This window comes from Lepidochelys olivacea (genome assembly GCF_965140295.1).
Source record: "Lepidochelys olivacea isolate rLepOli2 genome assembly, chromosome: 14".
Lineage (NCBI taxonomy): Eukaryota > Metazoa > Chordata > Testudines > Cheloniidae > Lepidochelys > Lepidochelys olivacea.
Window position 1 is genome coordinate 30,440,929 of NC_140424.1, and position 22,336 is coordinate 30,463,264.

Sequence of the window (22,336 nt, forward strand, 5' to 3'; positions counted from 1 at the left end):
ACCCCTGTACAGTGCCACAGTGGGCTGGGCCAAGAGGGAGAATCCCACCCATTAGTTCTTTTTTCAATGAGAGCTCAGATTCTGCATGCTGGTGGCACGGCCGGGTGAATTTGCTGGCTGTGAAGTCATGGGTCTGTTTGCTCACAGTGTATTTGCAGTGTGGGAGGGGAAGGATAATGTGTTAGTTTTGCAGATGTTTATGGGGAGCTTGTCCCAGGCATGAGGGGCAGCACAGGAGAAAGCAGGAACTGGAAGGGTCTTCCCTGTATATTTAACAAGCCGTCGATGGAGGCTGGGATCATGGGATGACTGGAGGCAGGAATCGTTTCAATACTGAATGGGAGATGAAAGGGTAGGGACAGGGCATGCGGGACTTTGAAACTGAAGACAAGTAGCTTATGTGGCTACAATAGAGGTTGGGGAGCCAGTGAAGGGATTCATAGAGGGGGTGACATGGTAAGGGCAATTGGCTTGGAAAATGATCTTTGCAGAAGCAGTGGGAATGGATGTAAGTGGGGCAAGAGTGAATATATCAAGGGCAGGGAAAAGGACATTGCTATAATTTGAGACACCTGACACACTGGAGTCTAAGATGTCTTTTTGACATCTTGTGGATTTCTAGCCATCAGCTTTAACTCAGCCTGGCTAACACCTCACTGCTGACTGACTGCTATAGTATAACCTGCATGTGGGACCAGGGGACCCCCCATCTCCTGTTCATTCTGTGCATGTGAAGAGCTGATCCAAGCAGTAAGGGGACCAGACATCAACAAGACACAGACAGCCATGGCCTCAGCACCTTCCATACAGAAAGTGTTAGAAGAAGCCACTTGCTCCATCTGCCTGGAGTACCTGACAAAGCCGGTGACCACAGACTGTGGGCACAACTTTTGCCGAGACTGCATCATCCAGTACAGTGAGCATGGGGAGCCTCAATCAGGCACAAAGATCCCCTGTCCCCAGTGCCAAGCGCCGTTCCAGGAATGGAAACTCCAGCCCAACAGGCAGCTCGCCAATATTGTAAAGAACATCAAACTATTGGGGTTAAAGTCAGGAAATGTGCAAAAGGAGAATCTTTGTGAAAGACATGAGGAGAAGCTCCAACTCTTCTGTGAGGAGAACAGAGAAGCCATCTGTGTGGTTTGCAGGCAGTCCCAGACTCACCACACTCATGCTGTGATCTCCATACAGGAGGCTGCCCAGGATTACAAGGTGAGAATCACTGCTGCTCTTGGCGAAGGAATCCCTTAAAGACCCCATTGTGCTTCTCTCCAGAACCAGCTGCTGGGGGCTGAGTGGGGACTCACATGGCTTAAGAGAGGTGGAGCCAGGCACTGCCAGGCTGGACAGTGAGGGGTCCGGCTGCCTCCCCCGCCCCCCAGACAGGTAGTGAAGAGTGGAGCCAGCCATGTCCATCTCTCTGCCAGGCTGCGCCTCCAGTGCCAGGTGACCACAGACACTTTAGAGAACCTGAGTGGGGGAAACCAGGGCTTGTGCCCTTCCCTCTTCAGTGTGTGGGTGAGGCCCGACGGGCTGGCTCAAACAGTGGGTTTAGGGCTTGTTGGCACCTTTGCAACATCAGGAAGGTGGTACCATGGATTCTGCATTACATGGATGTCTCCCAGGGAGGCTCAGGCATGTCCCAGTGCAGCTTTCCCCAGCCTAGGCAGGATGTGTATGTGGCTTGTGGAGATCCATGAGGTTGTTTGATTAGAGGCTAAATGGAGCAGAAGTGGAGCCTGTGGGGAACAGACAAAGGAAGGGGAGCCAGTCAGTGTGGGAAATAGGTAGCTTTGGCCCTGAGATTAGTGACTTCCCCCAAACACGGATCACCTGAGAGCTGAGGCAATGGGAGAAGGGACATAGAGAAATGTTATGTTTGAACTAGCAGAGAAGGCAATAGACAGACATAGGGAGCTGACAAATAGCTTCTGCTTTGGTGGCTTTATTGTTCAGCTGCAAATCTGAAACTAACATGAAAGCGAAGCTTTGCACTGGAAAGGGTGGAGTGCTCAAACATTGAAAGGAACGGTACATCACATTCGTCCACCCTGCTGTAAAAAACTTTCCAGACACATATACACTATCAATTACATGGCTAACATGAAACACTGTATAACCTAAGTAACAATTGCAGGTGGACTACTGCATACTTTTAAATCTCAAGGGATCATGCTTCCGTTGAATAGCAACACTCTAACTAAACAATTTATAAGTTCAAGTACACGGCTCGTTATTGTATTCTCTTGTGACGGTGGTGTGGCCGTGTCCTGAACTACTGGAACAGTCAGTGGTCAGGAATCAGCTGGATCTGGTATGCAATCACCTGGATCTGGTACCAACGTTTCTCTTAACAAGTCATTAAGACTAGGAGTTGTAATGGAAGAAGATTCAATCGAGCAACAGAAAGTCCTATTGGGACATCCCCGGACTTCGGTACTTGTTGAGGCTGCAACTGGTCCATATGTGATCTCCATAAAATACCATTGGCTAGTTTTACCAAAAACAATACAAGTCCTGTGCATTTTACACATTCTCCCGGCACCCATTCTCTCAACAACTGTAGTTGCGAGTCCACATTAAGTCTTGAACTTGAAAAGAATGATGATGCATCTCACATAATCAGTTTGCATAGATTGGGATTTGGCTACAAGTGCGGCAATATCAGGATGTAGCAGGTCCCAACAGGGACGCAAAGATTGCTTCAAGCAAAGAGTTTCCGTTGGCTCCTGGGTAGTAGTATGGGGTGTGTGCCTGTAGATGAGCAAGGAATTTTCCAGTCTCTGACTCAGAATAGATTTGTTGCTTTTAAGGGTTGCTTAAGTGTCTGTACAAAAAGAGTTCTGCTAGTAAGTTTGAAGCCGAATAGTATGAGCATATGTGCTGAATTCCATTTGAAGCTAGGAATCTCTGAAATTCTGCAGAACAGAATTGAGGTCCATTGTCACTCACTAACTGTAACAGTAAACCAAACTATCTGAACAAGGTGCAAAGATGTCCAATGATCTTAGCAGTAGTAGCAGAAGTCATGCTGAAAACTACTGGTCATTTCAAATGGCTTTGACTAAGACCAAAAACATGTAACCTTCTAAAAATCTGGCAAAGTCCACGTGATTAAGTGTCCAGTGTGTCTGAGTCCACAACCAAGGTGTTTGAACAACCTGGCCAGGATCATGTTGAATTTGCTGGCACATAGGTATTGGAAGAAGATGAAGTGCTATAATTTGTCAATCCCGTCTAACAGATGTGACTCCAGGCTATGGCCTTCATCTGTACGATTCTAAGATGGTTTGTGAAGAGCTTCCAAACCTGAGATTGAACTGATTTTGGAATGAGCATTCACATTTCCCATAAGATGCAACCATAATTCACAGATAATTCATGTTGACATGACATGAATTGTATAAACCGGGGATTCTTATAATCGAACCCTGTACCTTGTGGTACCATTCCCTTCACAAGAGAAAGCACATCATCTGCAGCAGTTTCTTTGTTGATGCCTGTGCTAGTAATAGGTAACCTATTCATCAAGCTGAGAGAGAACATTTCATCCGAAGTTTCTTTGGGTAAATGAGAGGTTGGATATGGCTTGTGTGATGGCCTATCAGCATTGCCATGCTGAGTCCCTTTATGGAACTGAATAGTATAGGAATGAGCAAAAAGTAGCAATGCCCATCATTGCATGCAAGCAGTAGCTAATGACGGAATTCCATGTTTCAGTCCAAATATTGAAAGTAAGGGCAATGATCCATCTGCAAAGTAATATGTCTATGTAGTGAGGCAGAGTGGCCTCCCACTGACCCAGAGCAGGAAGGACCTGCTTGGTGGAGAATGTGGGCAGCAACCTGACCCCTGCAGTAAGAGGTCCTGCATATGCCATGCCTTAGATATCCCTAATGGGAGAGATGGAGCTTGACAAACTCATTAAGTATCAAGCCAAGAGCAAACAGCAGCAGTAGGTGTCATAACTCCAGCAACAACGGCAAGTAGTACAGGTGCTGGGGGCCAAACAGCAACTGTTCTGGGATTTGGGGGCCCAACACCGTGAGGAGCAGCAACAGTGTCTCCAACAGCTTGCAACCCTGCTGCCTGGACCCAGTGGGCCACCTCCCAGGGGCACAATGAATCCCCCTACGTTTCCCATTGCCCTCTTGGCCCCCTACCTGACTGAGGCAACCCAGATCGCCTATCGGGGCCTCCCAATTGATGAGGCACAAGATTATGGATGCATGAAGCTGCCCATTTTAGATGCCTTGGACATCATGCTGGAGACCTTGCGCGAGCAAAATTGGGCTAACGGCTGCAGGTCATCGTCCAGGAGATAAAAGACCTCTGCTGGCAATGGCTGCACCCTGAGCAGTGGTCAGCAGGTGAGGTCGCTGAGCAGATCACTCTAGAGCAGTTTGTTCATGTCCTCCTGCCCCAGGGGAGGGCTTGGGTACTCCGGCACTGACCCACAACATTTAGTGTGGCTGTCACCTTAATGGAGGACTTCTTGGCCACTGAGAACGCTATTGGGCCAGGAGCCTGAGCCCCGGCCTCAACGCCCAGTTTGATGCTCCTTGGCCCAGCAAGGAAGCCCAAGCCGAAGGAGCCCATGGTCGAATCCAAACCCATGACGATAGGGCCAGCAAACAACCACTGGGCCCATGTGGCAGAGATGCTCCAACGTTGCTGACAAGACCACAATCCAAATCCCTCAGAGGTGATCCCCTGGCCAGGGCAACTAGAGCCTGGACCCTGCTTCTCCTGCAGCTGGCTTGGGCACTTACAATGGAAGTGTCCCGAGATGGACTGCATCTTCAGCCAAGTCTATACCGGAGAGTCTCAGGCCAGCAAACAACCATGGTGAAGTTTGGGTGAAAACGAGTCACAGCCTTCATAGACTCAGGCCGTAGGCAAAACCTCATCCAGCAGGAATTTGCCCCTGACCCCACACAAGCATGTTGAGAGATACACCTCCAATGTATCCATAGGGATGTAAAATCGTATCCCAGTGCCTAAATCTCTCTGACCATTAACAGACTGATGTGGGTGTTGACCTGGGGCTGGCTTCCACCTCACCTATCTGGTCATCCTGGGATGAGACTGGCTGGGGTTTGACAGCCTTCTTCGGAAGAAGAGGAGGAGGCTGAAGAACCCCAAGGGGAACACCCTGATGAGCCCCCAGTCCCAATGATGATGCTGGGCCTCCCTGTGGAGAGTCCCATGATGACCTCCCTTTACAGATTTTTGTTGCAACCAGAGGGATGAACCCACACTGAGCTGGGCCTACAAACAGGTAGGCCAGGTCAACCGAGCCGTGACTGATCCCCTGAGGGCTGCACAATTGACCCAATTCAAGCTGACAGGCAATCACTTCTACCATGTTAATCAGAACTCCCAAACTCAGGAAGTCTGGACCCAGTTGGTTGTCCCCCACGATCATAAGAAGGCCATCTTGAAGCTTGCCCACGACATTTCCATGGCTGGCCACCTGGGACAAGAGAAAAACCTGGCCTGAGTTCTGTCATGCTTCTTCTGCCCTGGAGTCCATCAGGAGATAAAGGTCTAGTTCACCTTATGCCCTGAGTGCCAACTAGCTGTCTCCGTCAGGGTGGCGAAAGCACCCTTGATCCCTTTACCCATGGTCAGGGATCCCTTTGAGCAAATTGCGATGGACCTGGTGGGCCCTCTCCTGAAGAGTAATGTGGGGTTCCAGGATAGCCTCATACTGATCGATTATGCCACTCACTTTCCCGAGGCCATCCCACTATGGAACACTTCCATTGCAGCAGAACTGGTGAAGGTATTCTCTTGTGTGGGCCTTCCCCCTGAGATTCTCATGGATCAAGAGACCAACTTCACTTCCCGGCTGATCCATCAGGTGTGTACCTTGTTGTGACATGTATGACAGTTTCTGGGCTTAGCTGGGTATTACTGACACTTTGTGCCCCAGTTTGAATCCATTGCAGCACCCCTCATGGCATTCTTAACCAAGGACCTCCCATGTTGGTACGCTGGTCAGCAGAATGTGAAGATATGTTCTGAGCCCTCAAGGAAAGCCTGTGTAGGGAACCCGTGCTCTTCAGCCGCGATTTCAACTGTAAAAAGAAAAGGAGTACTTGTGGCACCTTAGAGACTAACCAATTTATTAGAGCATAAGCTTTCGTGAGCTACAGCTCACTTCCTCAGATGCATATCGTGGAAACTGCAGCAGGCTTTATATATACACAGAGAACATGAAACAATACCTACTCCCACCCCACTGTCCTGCTGGTAATAGCTTATCTAAAGTGATCATCAGGTGGGCCATTTCCAGCACAAATCCAGGTTTTCTCACCCTCCACCCCCCCACACAAATTCACTCTCCTGCTGGTGATAGCCCATCCAAAGTGACAACTCTTTACACAATGTGCATGACAATCAAGTTGGGCTATTTCAACTGTGAGTTCCTGGTCCAAATCGATGCTTCAGAGGTGGGGCTCAGGGCAGCCCTCTCCCAGGAGTTGGATAGAGAAGAGCATCCCACCCTCTATGTCTGTGGGAAGCTCTCCCCGCCCCGAGAATGTAACTATTCAGTTATACAGAAGGAGGCCCTGGCTGTTAAATGGGCTATTGACACCCTCAGATACTATCTTCCCTTTCATACTGATCACCAACCACAAAGCCTTAAAATGGCTAAATACCACGAAAAGTACCAATGCCAGATTGATGAGATGGTATCGCATCCTCCAGCAATTTGCCTTTACTGTCTGACGCTCAGCAGGTAAGGATAACACTAACACAGATTTTCTGTCTGACCTGGGGGGAGTCAGGATGGCAGCCATGAAGACCAGGAGATGGACTTAAGGGGTGTGTGTGTGTAGTGAGGCGAAGTGGCCTCTCACTGAGCCAGAGGCAGAGGGACCACTCTCCAAACTCAGGTGGGCAGAGCCAGACCATGCTCACCCCTCCCACTGGAAGTCAGGGGGTGGGACAAGAAGTATATAGGGCTGGTCGTGGAGCTCAGTTGGGCTGCAGCTGCTGAAGGAGATAGATGCCTCTTGACCTCTCCTGAGCTGGGAGACTTCAGCGGACCGCTGCTGAGCTGAGGAGTGACCAGAGCTTCTGGAGCCATGCACTGACCAAGGCATTGAGGAGTCGCTGGGACTGGCACTGGACTTCTACCCCAACAAACTGGAGGACCACCCGCGGATCCAACGGGGATCTACGGGGAGTGTAGGAAGTGGCTCAGAGGCAGCCGACCCCAGTCTGGCTGTATTGCTGCCGGAGACCTGCTCAGCGAGTTGCAGCTGGATTCCCTGCTGACCCAGTGGTGGAATACTCCACCACTGTTAGGGCCCTGGGTCGGGGCTTGATGGAGTCGGGTGGGCCTGGGCCCCGCTGCCACTTCACCCCTGAGGTGGCAGTCTCCCCTTGCTAGGCCAAGAGGCCTGCATTTGTTGGCCATCTGCTGGAGCTCGGATACCCAACCCTCTTGCCGTTCTACACAGAGCCACAGACTCCTTGCTGCCCCACCCTGACGGAGGGCTTGGGCTCATAACTGTTTGCTGCTCTGCCCTGACTGCAGGCCAGAGGCATAGACAGTTTCTTGACCCGCCCTACTTGGGGGTCTGGGACCCCGAGACTCATTTGTGGATCTGCCCAGACTGCAGGCCAGAGCCATATAGTCTGTAGTGCTCTGCTAATTCCCTGATTGTGGGTGACGCTCAGTTATGTAGTGAGGCGGAGTGGCCTCCCACTGACCCAGAAGGAGAGGGACCCCTGCTAACCCACTAGTCTACCATATAGGTAGGTATGGAACAGCCAAATACCAAAGATAATGCTGAGAGCTCTTAGCTCTATTTGCATATAGCTCTTCTCAGAAGTGATGAGTGTTTGTGGTGCAAAGGTAATTGGTTTCTCTATACCATTAGGAAAAATGTTGGCGAGAACTGTGCCCACTCCATATGGTGAAGCATCACAAACCACTTACAATGGAATCAAAACATCAATGTGCATTAGAACGTCAACAGTTTCTTTACTTCATTAAATGCATGCACACACTCTTAAAGATGCCAAAACTGTCACCAGATTAGGAAGAAATTTACTGCAGCAGTTAAGCAGTCCTAAGAATGAACATAACTGTGACATGTTCTCTGTCAGTGGTGCTTCAAGAACCATCTCCTCTTCTCTGGTGATTTCCTTAAGCCCAGGGCATCAATTACATATCCAAGGTATTCATCTGAAGATTTGAAAAACTCACAATTGTCTTGAAAAATCCTTAGTCCATGGTCTTCCAAATGTGTCAAAGCAGAACCCAAATTTCACAGATAATTCCCTTGATCCTTTCGTGTAACAAAGATGTCACCCAAGTAACACTGAACTCCATTCAGTCCCTTCAGAATCTCATCCATGGCTTTCTAGATCAGGGCAGGTGCTGATGTGATACTAAAAGGCAACCTTTTATAACAAAATAAGACTTTTTGTGTGTTGACTGAGCCAGCATCTTGCAAATATCTCACAATCTCCATTTGTAGGAATGCATTGAGCAAATCCAATTTACTGAAACACTGTCTACCACTAAAAGTAGTTAATAAATCTTCAGTGTGAGGTAGTGGTTACTAATCTGCACATAAAACTGGATTAAGCATCACTTTGAAATCTCCACATATTAAGACTGAGTCTTTCCTGATCACTGGTACAATGGGTGTAGACCACTCACTGTGTGAAACTGGTGACAGGATTCCAATGTTCACTGAATGGTCCAAAAAAATTTTGAAGGAGAAGGTAGTTAAGGACATTGAAGTCAATGGTAAATGGGACAAAATACAACATGGTTTTACAAAAGGTAGATAGTGCCAAACCAACCTGATCTCCTTCTTTGAGAGAGTAACAGATTTTTTAGATAAAGGAAACGCAGTGGATCTAATTTACTTAGATTTTAGTAAGGCGTTTGATACTGTGCCACATGGGGAATTATTAGTTAAATTGGATAAGATGGGCATCAATAGGAAAATTGAAAGGTGGATAGGGAATTGGTTAAAGGGGAGACTACAACGAGTCCTACTGAAAGGTGAACTGTCAAGTTGGAGGGAGGTTACCAGTGGAGTTCCTCAAGGATCAGTTTTGGGACCAATCTTATTTAATCTTTTTATTACTGACCTGGGCACAAAAAGTGGGAGTGTGCTAATAAAGTTTGCAGATGATACAAAGCTGGGAGGTATTGCTAATTTAGAGAAGGACAGGGATACCCTACAGGAGGATCTGGATGACCTTGTAAACTGGAGTAATAGGAATAGGATGAAATTTAATAGTGAGAAGTGTAAGGTCATGCATTTAGGGATTAATAACAAGAATTTTAGTTATAAGCTAGGGACGCATCAACTAGAAGTAACGGAGGAGGAAAAGGACCTTGGAGTATTGGTTGATCATAGGATGACTATGAGCTGCCAATGTGATATGGCTGTGAAAAAAGCTAATGTCATCTTGGGATGCATCAGGAGAGGTATTTCCAGTAGGGATAAGGAGGTTTTAGTACCGTTATATAAGGCACTGGTGAGACCTCACCTGGAATACTGTGTGCAGTTCTGGTCTCCCATGTTTAAGAAGGATGAATTCAAACTGGAACAGGTACAGAGAAGGGCTACTAGGATGATCCGAGGAATGGAAAACTTGTCTTATGAAAGGAGACTTAGGGAGCTTGGCTTGTTTAGCCTAACTAAAAGAAGGTTGAGGGGAGATATGATTGCTCTCTATAAATATATCAGAGGGATAAATACCAGAGAGGGAGAGGAATTATTTAAACTCAGTACCAATGTGGACACAAGAACAAATGGATATAAACTGGCCACTAGGAAATTTAGATTAGAAATTAGACGAAGGTTTCTAACCATCAGAGGAGTGAAGTTTTGGAATAGCCTTCCGAGGGAAGTAGTGGGGGCAAAAGATCTATCTTGCTTTAAGATTAAACTCGATAAGTTTATGGAGGAGATGGTATGATGGGATAACATGGTTTTGGTAATTAAATATTCATGGTAAATAGGCCCAATGGCCTGTGATGGGTTTTTAGATGGGGTAAGATCCAAGTTACCCGGGAAAGAATTTTCTGTAGTATCTGGCTGATGAATCTTGCCCATATGCTCAGGGTTTAGCTGATCGCCATATTTGGGGTCGGGAAGGAATTTTCCTCCAGGGCAGATTGGAAGGCCCTGGAGGTTTTTCGCCTTGCTCTGTAGCATGGGGCACGGGTCACTTGCTGGAGGATTCTCTGCTCCTTGAGGTCTTCAAACTACAATTTGAGGACTTCAATAGCACAGATATAGGTGTGAGGTCTTTTTTAGGAGTGGTGGGTGAAATTCTGTGGCCTGCATTGTGCAGGAGGTCAGACTAGATGATCATAATGGTCCCTTCTGGCCTAAATATCTATGAATCTATGAATCTATGAAATCAGCTTCCACCAGATGCTTCAGAGTATAAGGCACAGCTCTGGGCTTGCAATATTTTGGCTGGCTGTCAGTGAGCTTCCCTGAGACGTTTATCTGTCTAAGTTCTTTCAAAAACTTTAGAATGTCTGTCCAGTATTTCCTGAAGATTTTGAGGTACTTTTGTGATCACTTTGATCTTGATCCAATTCATCTTGAGCTTCTCAAGTCAAGATCTTCCAAATAATGGTGGATACTTTCCTTCAATCACATAAAAAGGTAAAATAACTGATTGGTCATCTAGTTGAACTTTTACCTGGCATATCCCTTTTTTGGACTAATTTTTCCCCAGTATAACAAAGTGGACGTTTCTTCCAGAGGAACTTGTGGCAATATCTAGTGATAGGCAGATACAGAAATCAATGAAACAGTATCAAGCTCCATTCTTGTCGGAACTGCTTCAGTCAGATGCCATCCTTGACTCCAGCTTCTGATAAAACATGAAGTGCTAAATCTTGATTTAAAAAACCCAGGATTACTTGTGGCACCTTAGAGACTAACAAATTTATTTGGGCATAAGCTTTCGTGGGCTAAAACCCACTGCATCGGATGCATGCACGAAAGCTTATGCCCAAATAAATTTGTTAGTCTCTAAGGTGCCACAAGTACTCCTTGGTTTTTTTTGTTGTTGATACAGACTAACACGGCTACCACTCTGAAATCTTGATCAGTGTCCCTACAGCTCTTGTCTTTTTCCACATTATGAATTCCCAACTTCCATCATTTCTTAGGTTCAGTCTTCATAGGTGTCTTCTTGGATGTACAGTTACTATGTGTTGCTGGTCTCTGAACTGTGTGACAGGTCACAGCGATGTGTCCTCTCTTCTGGCAGTTCTAACAAATGGCCTGGCATGCCCAGTAATCCTTCTCCGCAAGTGTAGTTTGTGCACTATAGCCCCATGGAAATTCTTCATGTTCCCATGGTCCTCTGTCTCACTAATTCAGAATATGAACTCCTCAGTTCATACTAATGTCCAGAAAATCCTTCTTTGCGGTTTCCATGGCAACAGTCACCTCAACAGCCTTCTTGAATGTAAACAGTGACATAGTCAGTAACGTCTTCTGAACCTGGTCATTGCATAATTCAGAGATAAATTGGTCATACAAGGCATCACTTAATGTTTGTCTGAACTGACAGTGCTCTGACAACATCCTTAGAGAAGCAACAAACTGTGCTACTGATTTTCCAGTTCCCTGATCTTGCTGATGGAACTGAAATTGTTCTGCTATCACTGATGATGTAGGAGAAAAGTGTTCCCACATTGTGGCAGTAATTGTGGCATACTTGGCAGTTCTTGGCACAGTTGGAGACAATAAATCATGTGGCAGTCCATATGGCTTCAGACCAGTCACTGTCAGCAAGATTGAAATTCGTTGTCTGTTGGGAAACTACAAATTACCCTGCAAGCTACAAATTGCTCAAAAAATTTGAGGCACACCACCTATGATTTTAGTTTTCAACAAATTCATCATCATTGCCCACAAAAGGTGCCATTTCTCTGCTCTCCTGCTCTTCAAGCCTCCTGGATGACCTTTTCTGCCACAGAGAAATTCTTCCAATATAACAAAGCTCTCAGAGCAGAGTGCCGCTTTGCAGCAGCTGATCACAGAAGTAAAAGAGAAATGCCAGCAACCGGCTGCTGAGCTGCTGAAAGTGGGACTGTTAACATTCTCCCCATCCACCCCTGCAGCATTAAACTCTCCAGTCAGTGACTAGATCCCAGGAATTAGTGACAAATCCTATTTCCAGTGCCTGGTCTGACAGTTTCCCAACACAAACAAAGGCCCAGGCACGAGGCCCTGTCAGCGTTGACACGCACAGTCTGTGTTAGAGGGAAAGAGAGATGCAATGGGGGCTTTGCCGGTCAAAGGGATGGAACGGAAGGAGCAGGGGGCTGATGTGGTTCCTTCTGTGATTGCTGGATCTTGGCCCAATGTGGCTGATGAGCAGAGATTCTGAGCCATGCGGGGAAGGGGGGTGGGGGGCGGGGCAGAAGGGGGAGCCACAACCCAGAGTGAGCTCTCAAACTAATGAAATGAAAGGGTCGAGACTCTCATCACTGGCCATTCATGCTGGGGGCCTCCATCAATGGGTGCCAACCTGAGACACCTGGGGCCTGATACTGGGAAGAGCTGAGCACTCACACGCCAGCTGAAGCGATGAGAGCTGCAGCTGCTCAGGGTGAGGATCTGTGCACTGTCTCCTTAGATTTGCAGCAGGAAGCTGGACAGGAGGGAGACTGGAGACAGTTTGGGTGGAAGCTCTACAGGGAAGTGGAGGGACAGACAGAGGCACGTTAGGGATGTTGCTGCTTTTGTTCCAACAAAGCTGCTTGTTCAGTGTTCACAAAACATCACATTCTTCGCCATTGTCACATGACACGCAGCTCCTTTGAGAATCAGAACCAGGGTAAACGGGGCACCTGAAATCAGCGATCACTGCTGAATATCCTACACAAAAGAGTCTGGCCCTGATGTGTTAAATGTTGTGAATTAATTCTGATCAAGTGTGGAAAGTCACTCAGGATTTTTGCATGTGGTGTTAACCCAGCTCTCTGACTCTCTGTCTCCTTTCAGGATGTGAAAAGCACATTGATCAGGTGTGTTCCCATTTCCATTTCTCCTTCTATTCCTGTGAGCAATGTGTGCGCAGAGCAGCCAAGTGATGATGAGACGTTTTCTTCACAGGAGTGAGAATGTGACACTCCAGGATCCAGAAGCTGTTTCTCCTGCCCTGAAGAATGTGTATAAAATCTGCCTTGACATGAAGGAAATGCTGGAGAGATTCACTGGTCAGTGAAAGTTACTGTTCTGGGTTTCCTTTACATGTGGGTGGGGAGGAGAATTGACACAGGCAATGTGTGAGTCTTCCATTTGGGGTGGCTTACACACAAGCACTAGAAGCTTCCTAGAAGTGGGGGCAACAGTGCCCAGACTGCGGCCCTACCCCACCGAGGCTCCACCACCCACCCCCTCTTCTGAGCCTCCCTGTTTGCCCCTCTCTGCCCCCTCTCCCGAGCGCCCCCTGCTCGTCCCTCTCCCGAGTGCCCCCTACTTGCTCCTCTCCCAAGCACCCCACACTCCCTATGCCCCAGGATCCCCATCTGCAATGGGTAAGGCCCCTCGCTGTCATGCAGCCCTTAGGGGCTGGGCAGTAGGAATCATTATTGATATAGTGCCCACGAGTGAGCCAGGCACTGCAGAGACAGAACAAGGGGCTGCCGGCCCTGGATGGGCTCCTAGTCTGAATGCAGACAAGGCTCATCATGGGGAGCAGCAAATCCTAGGGGGAGCTGGTGTGAGGGTCCCAGTGTGGGGCCGCCCAGTCCCTGGGCCTGTCCTTTGCCTTTCTGGGTCTGACAGAGAGTACTGTAGTGACCGTGTTGGCTCCATACTGGGCCCTGCATCACCCTCAGTTCAGCATCCAGCCAGCAGGGGACTCTGTACCCCCAGGGCATGGTGCAGGGCAGATGCAGCCTGAGATCAGGGGGAGCTGGAGGCTGCTGGGGAGCAGGAGCAGCCTGAGAGCTGGAACAGGGACTCTGGGAACCAGGCGGGAGGCACAGCACCCGGTGCTCAGTGTTCACTCCAGGTTCTCACTCAGTGACACATGCTCCGCTGGGGTCAGACACTGTAGTGAGGGGCCCACACAGACAGACTGCAGAGAGTGAGGCTCTGTCTGCATGGGGAAGTGGTAACAGTTCAGTTAAACAGGTGCCACTTTTGCACTCGTTATGGGGTAGGACCATGAACCGCACCCCCCAAGCTGGCTCATGGTGACCCTGCAACAAGTGCCTTCCCTCAGCTTCCCCTCTTCAGTGCTCCTTAAATTACAATCCAAAAGGTCTGAGACAAAAGTCCCCTGCTGGCATCTACTTTGAGTCCAAATAAACGTCAAAATAAGATAATTTCTTTGCTCGGTTTCAGCCCCAACTCTTACTCTTTGCTCGGTTTCAGCCCCGGCTCTTACTCTAACTCCTCCCTCTCCTTGAGTCAGGAGTCCTCAGCCCTCCTTCCTGGATCTGGGTCGGGTCAGACTGTACCTTTGTTCTCTCTCACCAGCAGTTGCTTTCTCCAGCCGGGTGCAGTCACCCAGGCTTCTGCCCTGCTGCTGCCATGGGTGTCACATCTAGGGCCTTGCCTACACTATCCCAACCATAGAATCATAGAATCATAGAATATCAAGGTTGGAAGGGACCTCAGGAGGTCATCTAGTCCAACCCCCTGATCAAAAGCAGGACCCATCTCCAGTTAAATCATCCCAGCCAGGGCTTTGTCAAGCCTGACCTTAAAAACTTCTAAGGAAGGAGATTCCACCACCTCCCTAGGCAACGCATTCCAGTGTTTCACCACCCACCTAGTGAAAAAGTTTTTCCTAATATCCATCCTAAACCTCCCCCACTGCAACTTGAGTTGACCCAAGTTACACTGCTCCAGTTAAGTGAATAACGTAACTGGAGTCGACATAGCTTAGGTCGACTTACCACGGTGTCTTCACTGCACTGTGGCATCCCATCGACTTCTCTTACTCTTCTCCGAGAAGTGGAGTACCGGAGTCTATGGAGAGCACTCCGCCTCAAAGTTAAACCCAATGAGTCACGTCCGCATGACGCTGAGACAGTCACACAGGGGTTTTCTCTGGGATCACTACAGCAGTGTTCAAAGTGATTTAAATTAACCCTGTGATGCTTTCTCCTGTGGCCAAGCCCTGGGGCGCCATGAGTGGAGCAGGGAACATCTGTGTATTTGCCAGGTGTGCAGACCTCTCTGGGTGGAGACACTTTCACACTGGCTCAGGAATCGGTGCTGGGAGATCCCACTGACCAGGAGGCCGAGGGCTCTCACTCCCCTGCCCTGGGGAGTGAAGGGAGGGACTCTGGGGCTGCTGTTCTTCATCCCAGAACGTGCTTTGTGTGTATAAAAAGATCTTCTACACTTTCCACAGTATGCATCCGATGAAGTGAGCTGTAGCTCACGAAAGCTTATGCTCAAATAAATTGGTTAGTCTCTAAGGTGCCACAAGTACTCCTTTTCTTTTTGCGAATACAGACTAACACGGCTGTTACTCTGAAACCTGTCAGAGCTCAGGGTCTCAGAGAAACCTCTTCCCGTCGGGGCCCGCGGAGCCTGTAAACTCTGTGGGGAGTGTCTGGGCAGCCCCATCCAGGAGCAGCTGTTTGAGGAGCACACGAGCCCTACAGACTCACCGGGCAGCATGTCAGTGCCACGACCCAGAGATCTCCATGGAGGGGACTCACACACTCTGCTGGTAAAGCTGGGGAGTCTAGATCCCAAGGGTTTTTTGATTGTGGTTGTGACTTCAGAACTATGGAGATGCTTCCCATATTAACTCTGATCTTGACCCCCTCTGACTGTGAAATTAAACTGCTTCCCACCTGCAATTTTTCCTTAGTGCGCTCCAGCCTGGGAAGAAAACTTTGGACATTGCAGGCCAATCTGGCCGGGCACAGGGAGAAAATAGAGTGTTTGGCTTTGTGAAATGTCTTGTATTTTAAACCCAAAGGCCCGGATCCCCAAAGAGACACAGGTGTTGTGATGCTGAGCACTTCCAGTGCCTAATATTTAATCACAGGAACAACACTGCATCTCACAAAGCCTTAGTTAGGTGTCCAGGCTCCCTGCAGAACGAATGGTAAGAGACTGGCGTCTCAGGCTGTGATTCACAAATGCCAGCACACTAGGCTAGTTATTACATTAGCTAACCAATGGGAGATACTGATGACAAGGGGGTCTGCTAAGACCTGTCACTCTCACGGAGACGGGTATCTACCTCTGCTTAGTCAGCCACAAAAGGGAACACCTCGACTGGAGTCAGGCGGCTTAGACACCTACACCACTTCTTGTGGGAATGAATTGGATGCCTTCTTCACGCCGCACAAAACAGCCAGAAGAGCTTCAGTTGGTGCTGCCTCCCTTATAACTTTTAGCCCTGTGCTTAAAGCACTTACCTGGGATGTGGGTGGTCCTGGTTCAATTCCCCCATCTGCTTGGGGGGAGATAAGGATTTGAACAGGGATCACCTACCTCTCAGGTGAGTTACCTTAACCCTCTGGGTATGAGAGAGGCTGTTTTGGGCCTTCCACACTCTCCCTTGTTGAAGCTGTTGCACTGTGGATTAAATAATTAAAGGTCATTGGACCAGAGAGTGAATTTGAGAATGAGTCTACAGCTTGGTGGTTTGGGCACCCATCTGTGAGGTAGGAGAGCAAGAAGCTAGTGCCCCTGCTCCAATGACTCTTTAATTATTTATCCACCTTGGAACATCGTCAACAGGAGAGACTGAGGCACACCCCTCATCAGCATAGCCCAGTGAGTAGAGCACTGTCCTAAGCCCTATTCAAATCCCTTCTCACCCTCTGGCAGAGGTGGAGTTAAACCAAGAGTCCCCCACATCCTAACCACTAGGCTAAAATTTATGAGGCAAGCCCTTCCCCACCGGCTGTTCTCTGTGACCTCGCCTGAGGGACCCGATCTGATAGACAGCCCCTGAGCACACCTACCAAACTGGGCCTGGCACACGAGTGAGGTGGCTGAAAATGTGTCTTCTCCAGTCCGTTGATCATGGTGGGGCTCAGGCAGGGGATAGGCGTCCACATGCCTAGAAGGAGCTAGCTGTGTGCATGGTGAGATGGGAGAAACACAGGCACTGAGGGAACTTTTACTGCACAAACTTAGGCTCTGAGTGAGTTTCAGTGCCAACAGGGTCAGCAGGAGTTTTAGAATAATAGAATAGACCAATAGAATCCTAGGGCTGGAAGGGACTTCGAGAGGTCATCCAGCCCAGTCCCCTGCACTCATGGCAGGACTCAGTATTATCTGGAACATCCCTGACAGGTGTTTGTCTAATCTGCTCTTAATCTCCAGTGATGGAGATGCTACAACCTCCCTAGGCAAGTGATTCCAGTGCTCAACCACCTTGAGAGTCAGGAAGTTTTTCCTAATGTCCAACCTAAACCGACCTTGTTGCAATTTAAACCCATTGCTTCTTGTCCTAGCCTCAGAGGTTAAGAACAACAATTTTCTCCCGCTTCCTTGTAACAACCTTTTATGTACAGTACATGAAAACTGTTATCATCTCCCTTGTCAGTCTTCTCTTTTCCAGACTAAACAAACCCAGTTTTTTCAATCTTCCCTCATAGGTCATGTTTTCTAGACCTTTAATCGCTTTTATTGCTTTTCTCTGGACTTTTTCCAATTTGTCCACATCTTTCCTGAAGTGTGGTGTGCAGAACTGGATACGATACTCCAGTTGAGGCCTAATCAGCATGGAGTAGAGCGGAAGAATTTCTTCTTAAGTCTTGCTTACAACACTCCTGATAATGTATTCCAGAATGATGTTTGCTTTTTTTGCAACAGTGTTACTCTGTTATCTCATGTTTCAGCCTAGCAGCCGTGTTAGCCTGTATTCGCAAAAAGAAAAGGAGTACTAGTGGCACATTAGAGACTAACCAATTTATTTGAGCATAAGCTTTCGTGAGCTACAGCTCACTTCATCGGATGCATACTGTGGAAAGTGTAGAAGATCTTTTTATACACACAAAGCACGTTCTGGGATAAAGAACAGCAGCCCCAGAGTCCCTCCCTTCATTCCCCAGGGCAGGGGAGTGAGAGCCCTCGGCCTCCTGGTCAGTGGGATCTCCCAGCACCGATTCCTGAGCCAGTGTGAAAGTGTCTCCACCCAGAGAGGTCTGTATTCCGATGAAGTGAGCTGTAGCTCACGAAAGTTTATGCTCAAATAAATTGGTTAGTCTCTAATGTGCCACTAGTACTCCTTTTCTTTTTGCGAATACAGACTAACACGGCTGCTAGGCTGAAACATGAGATAACAGAGTAACACTGTTCTTCTTTTCTTTTTCTGGTATCTCATATTTAGTTTGTGATCTACTATGACCCCCAGATCCCTTTCTGCAGTACTCCTTCCTAGGTAGTCATTTCCCATTTTGTATGTGTGCAACTGATTGTTCCTTCCTAAGTAGAGTAGTTTGTATTTTTCCTTATTGAATTTCATCCTATTTACTTCAGACCATTTCTCCAGTTTGTCCAGATCATTTTGAATTATAATCCTATTCTCCAAAGCACTTGCAACCCCTCCCATCTTCGTATCATCTGCAAACTTTATAAGTGTGCTTTCTATGCCATTATCTAAATCATTGATGAAGATATTGAACAGAACCGGACCCAGAACTGATCCCTGCAGGACCCCACTCATTATGCCCTTCCAGCCTGACTGTGAACCAACAATAACTACTTTTTGGGAATTGTTTTTCAACCAGTTACACACCCAACTTATAGTAACTCCATCTAGGTTGTATTGCCCTAGTTTGTTTATGAGAAGGTTGTGCAAGACAGTTTCAAAACCCTAACTAAAATCAAGATATACCACATCTACCGCTTCCCCCTATCCAAAGGCATGTTACTATGTCAAAGAAAGCTATCCGGTTGGTTTAACAAAATTTGTTCTTGGCAAATCCATGCTGACTGTTACTTATCACCTAATTTTCTTCTAGATGTTTGCAAATTGATTGTTTAATTATTTGCTCCATCATGCATCCCATGAAGTGAACTGTAGCTCACGAAAGCTTATGCTCAAATAAATTTGTTAGTCTCTAAGGTGCCACAGTACTCCTTTTCTTTTTGCGGATACAGACTAACATGGCTGCTACTCTGAAAGCTAAATGGTCTGTAATTCCCCAGGTTGTCCTTATTCCCCTTTTCATAGATTGACACTATATTTGCCCTTTTCCAGTCTTCTGGAATCTCTTCTGTCTTCCATGACTTTTCAAAGATCACATCATAGTGGAGCTGAAACCAGGGACTTAGGCCTAAGCTCTTTTTGTGCAGTCACTGGGATCTGTGCTCCTCAGTCACTCAGACATAAGCAAAGATCCACCTCTGTCTGTGTAGTGCCTGGCACAACAGGGAACTAGCCTGAGTGGCCTCTAGACCCCACTGCAATGTCCTCCATGTCCCCCTGGCACCCACCCCTCTCTGCAACTCCCACAGCACCTGCCCCTCCAGGTCCCTTGCTACTGCCCCAAATTCCTACCTCCTGCCCCACCCCTGAGCACCTTCCCTCTGCCCCCTGGCACCTGTCTTTCCTCTTCCCTCACCACCACCACCCTTGTTCCTGCAGCCTGCCCTTCCCCCCTGCCTCCCTGACATCTGTCCCCTTCCTCTGCCAGCCTTTATCCCTCTCTTCTCTGCAACCCCCACTACTCCCCTCCTATCCTTTCTGATTCCTTGATGCCTGACCCGTCCCTCCCACTACTCCATGGAGATCTCCCCCTTCCCTTCCCATCTGCTCCCCTTCCCTGGTGCTTGTTCCTCCCCTCTCCTATGTCCCTCACAAGCACCTGCCCCTCTTTCCATCTCCTCTCCTTCCCCTGCCCCCTTGGCCTTAGATGGGGCCCTGACTCTCCTTAAATGGCCAGCAACCTTGTGTCACAGCAATTAACGGGGACACAGGTTAATTTCCCTTTGATCCCAGTGACCAGCCCCTGCCTCCAGCACTGACTCTGTGACTCTCTCCCCAGTGGATGTGACTCTGGATCCAGACACGGCTCATCCCAGCCTCATCCTGTCTGAGGATCAGAAAACTGTGACATACGAAGACAAACAACAGGATCTGCCTGACAATATTAAGAGATTTGATACTTATCCCATTGTCCTGGGCTTTAACAAATTGACAGGAGGGAGGCATTACTGGGAGGTGGAGGTGGGAGACAAAACAAACTGGACTCTGGGGGTTTGTACAGAATCTGTGACAAGGAAGGGGAAGATTTACCTATCACCTGAGAATGGATTCTGGACAGTGTGTCTGAGATATAAGGAATATAAGGCCCTCACCTCCCATTTAACGCCACTGTCCATGAGCGTCAGGCCCAGCCGGGTAGGGATTTTCCTGGACTATGAGGCAGGAGAGGTCTCATTTTACAATGTGACTGACAAGTCCCATCTCTTCACTTTCACTGACACTTTCTCCGGAACGCTCCACCCTTATTTTTATACTTAGAGTTTACAAAGAGGGATTTAGAAACACATCTCCCTTGATAATCTGCCCAGTCCCAGCTCAGGCTGGAGGGAATCTCTGTTCCTGACAGTGACACCCATGGAGGAGCCTGTCCCCTCCCAGCGCTGACCAGCCCCCAGGTGTGTTCCTATAAGGATGGCCTGGGGAATCATCTGCCTGCCACCGCCTCCCCCGCAGTTCCCAGCACCAAGCCTGTGAGCTAGGGGAGAGGAGAGGGGCAGAGGGGGGATGTAGGCTGCTGGGTTGTGGGCATGCAGAGGCAGAGCTGTGTGTAGACACAATGTCAGGGGTGGCTGCTGTTGCTGATGTAAGGGGGACTGTTGTCCCCTTACTGAAACTCAATGAGGATTTTTGGTTGGCCCTCCCAGTAACAAAGGAAAGGGGAATTGCAGATGAGAAACCAAGACCTTGGACTGACAGTCCCCAGGACCAATGGGGAGAGGCAAATGCTCCAGATCCGCCTGATTGACACAGCAGGCAGGCCAATGAGGGAGTAAGGAGAGCGGGGTCCCATCCTCTGTCTGCCCATAGGGGCCGAGCTAGAGCCACAACAGCCAGAGCGAGAGAAGCAGGCCAGGGTTCAGCGCTGTGCTGGGAGCAGAGCCACGGCAGCCAGAGCCAGAGGAGCAGCCCAGAGAGCTGCGCCAGGGGCAGAACAGCAGCTGCGCTGAGGCAGAGCGAAGCTGGGGCTGGGGCTGGGGCTGGAGCAGTCCGGAGAGCAGCTGGGGAGAGCGAGGAGGACCCTGGGCAGCGGGCCCAGTGCAGTAAGACCCCACCAGCCAAAAGGCCTTGCAGGCCAGAGTTGGCAGCAAACCATCACCCTGATGTGGGGGCCGATGCTGGGGAGATGGGTCCTGCCACCTTCTCCCCAGCACCGGTCACCGCCAGAGCAAGTGTCCGACCCGCAGCATCCCTGCAGCGCAGCCAGGGCCTGGGCAGGAGGCCTGGGACGTGTGAGGAACAGACTGTGAACTGCCCGTAAATTCCAGAGACGCTGGTTGTGACGTCCCCGTGCCACAGAGTGGGGTTACTTGTTTCCTTTAAGCTTTTCCATTTTTTCCTTATGTGACATTATTGACATAAACTATGACCACATAGATCATTGTTGCAACCACTATTATATATTTGCAGCAAATATTGTACAAAGGTTGTTGTGTGAGATGTCTATGAAAAGGTTATGATTTTCTGGTTATGGTTATGCTGTCTGTATGTGTGTAGCATTTTTGTAGTTGAAGTTATGAATATTGGCTATGTACTTGTATCTCAGTGTGTTTTGATTTTAAGTAGCCTCAGTGAAGCTTTTGGTCAGCTTCTTGAGAAAGGACTGTTCTCAGTAAGTGCCCAATCAAGAAACAGGTAACTGACAATGACTCTGGGAGACGCCAGTCCACATCTGAGCTTTCCTGGGAACGTTCAAACTAACACGTAAACAATGGCGTTGGCCTGCAAACTGAGTCATGCATGGACATGTGACTTGCCCATGTGACTCCAGACTCCATCTTGCTGCTGTCATTTTCCGCAGTAAGAACAAAAGGGGTCCTTCCACAGGCAGAGAATATAAAAGGCCCTGAAAACCCTTCCATTTTATCTTCAGTCCTGCTTCTGACCTCTGGAGGAACTATGCTACACTGAAGCTCTGAACAAAGAACTGTATGACCCATCCCAGATGTGGATGTACTCAGAGACTTAATTTAAACCTGCAGTTTATTCCATCACTGCTACAAGCCTGAACCAGAGCTTTGCCATTACTGTATGTAACTGATTCCATTTAACCAATTTTAGCTCTCATATATATTTCTTTCTTTTGTGAATAAAAGATTTAGATTTAGATTTTAGATTC

General features: G+C 48.3%; 1 protein-coding gene and 1 pseudogene across 2 annotated transcripts in view; one reads left to right on the plus strand and one right to left on the minus strand.

Annotated features, from left to right (window-relative positions):
- The window catches only part of LOC311530265 (uncharacterized protein), a gene marked incomplete at its 3' end in the record, with an annotated part of 506,005 nt that overhangs the window by 188,445 nt on the left and 295,224 nt on the right, over positions 1-22,336 (minus strand). The window lies entirely within an intron of this gene.
- LOC311531249 (E3 ubiquitin-protein ligase TRIM39-like) lies at positions 772-21,898 on the plus strand (annotated as a pseudogene). The gene is made up of 4 exons (XR_014714564.1): positions 772-1,212; positions 13,023-13,045; positions 13,134-13,237; positions 20,000-21,898. The product of XR_014714564.1 is annotated as an E3 ubiquitin-protein ligase TRIM39-like (transcript).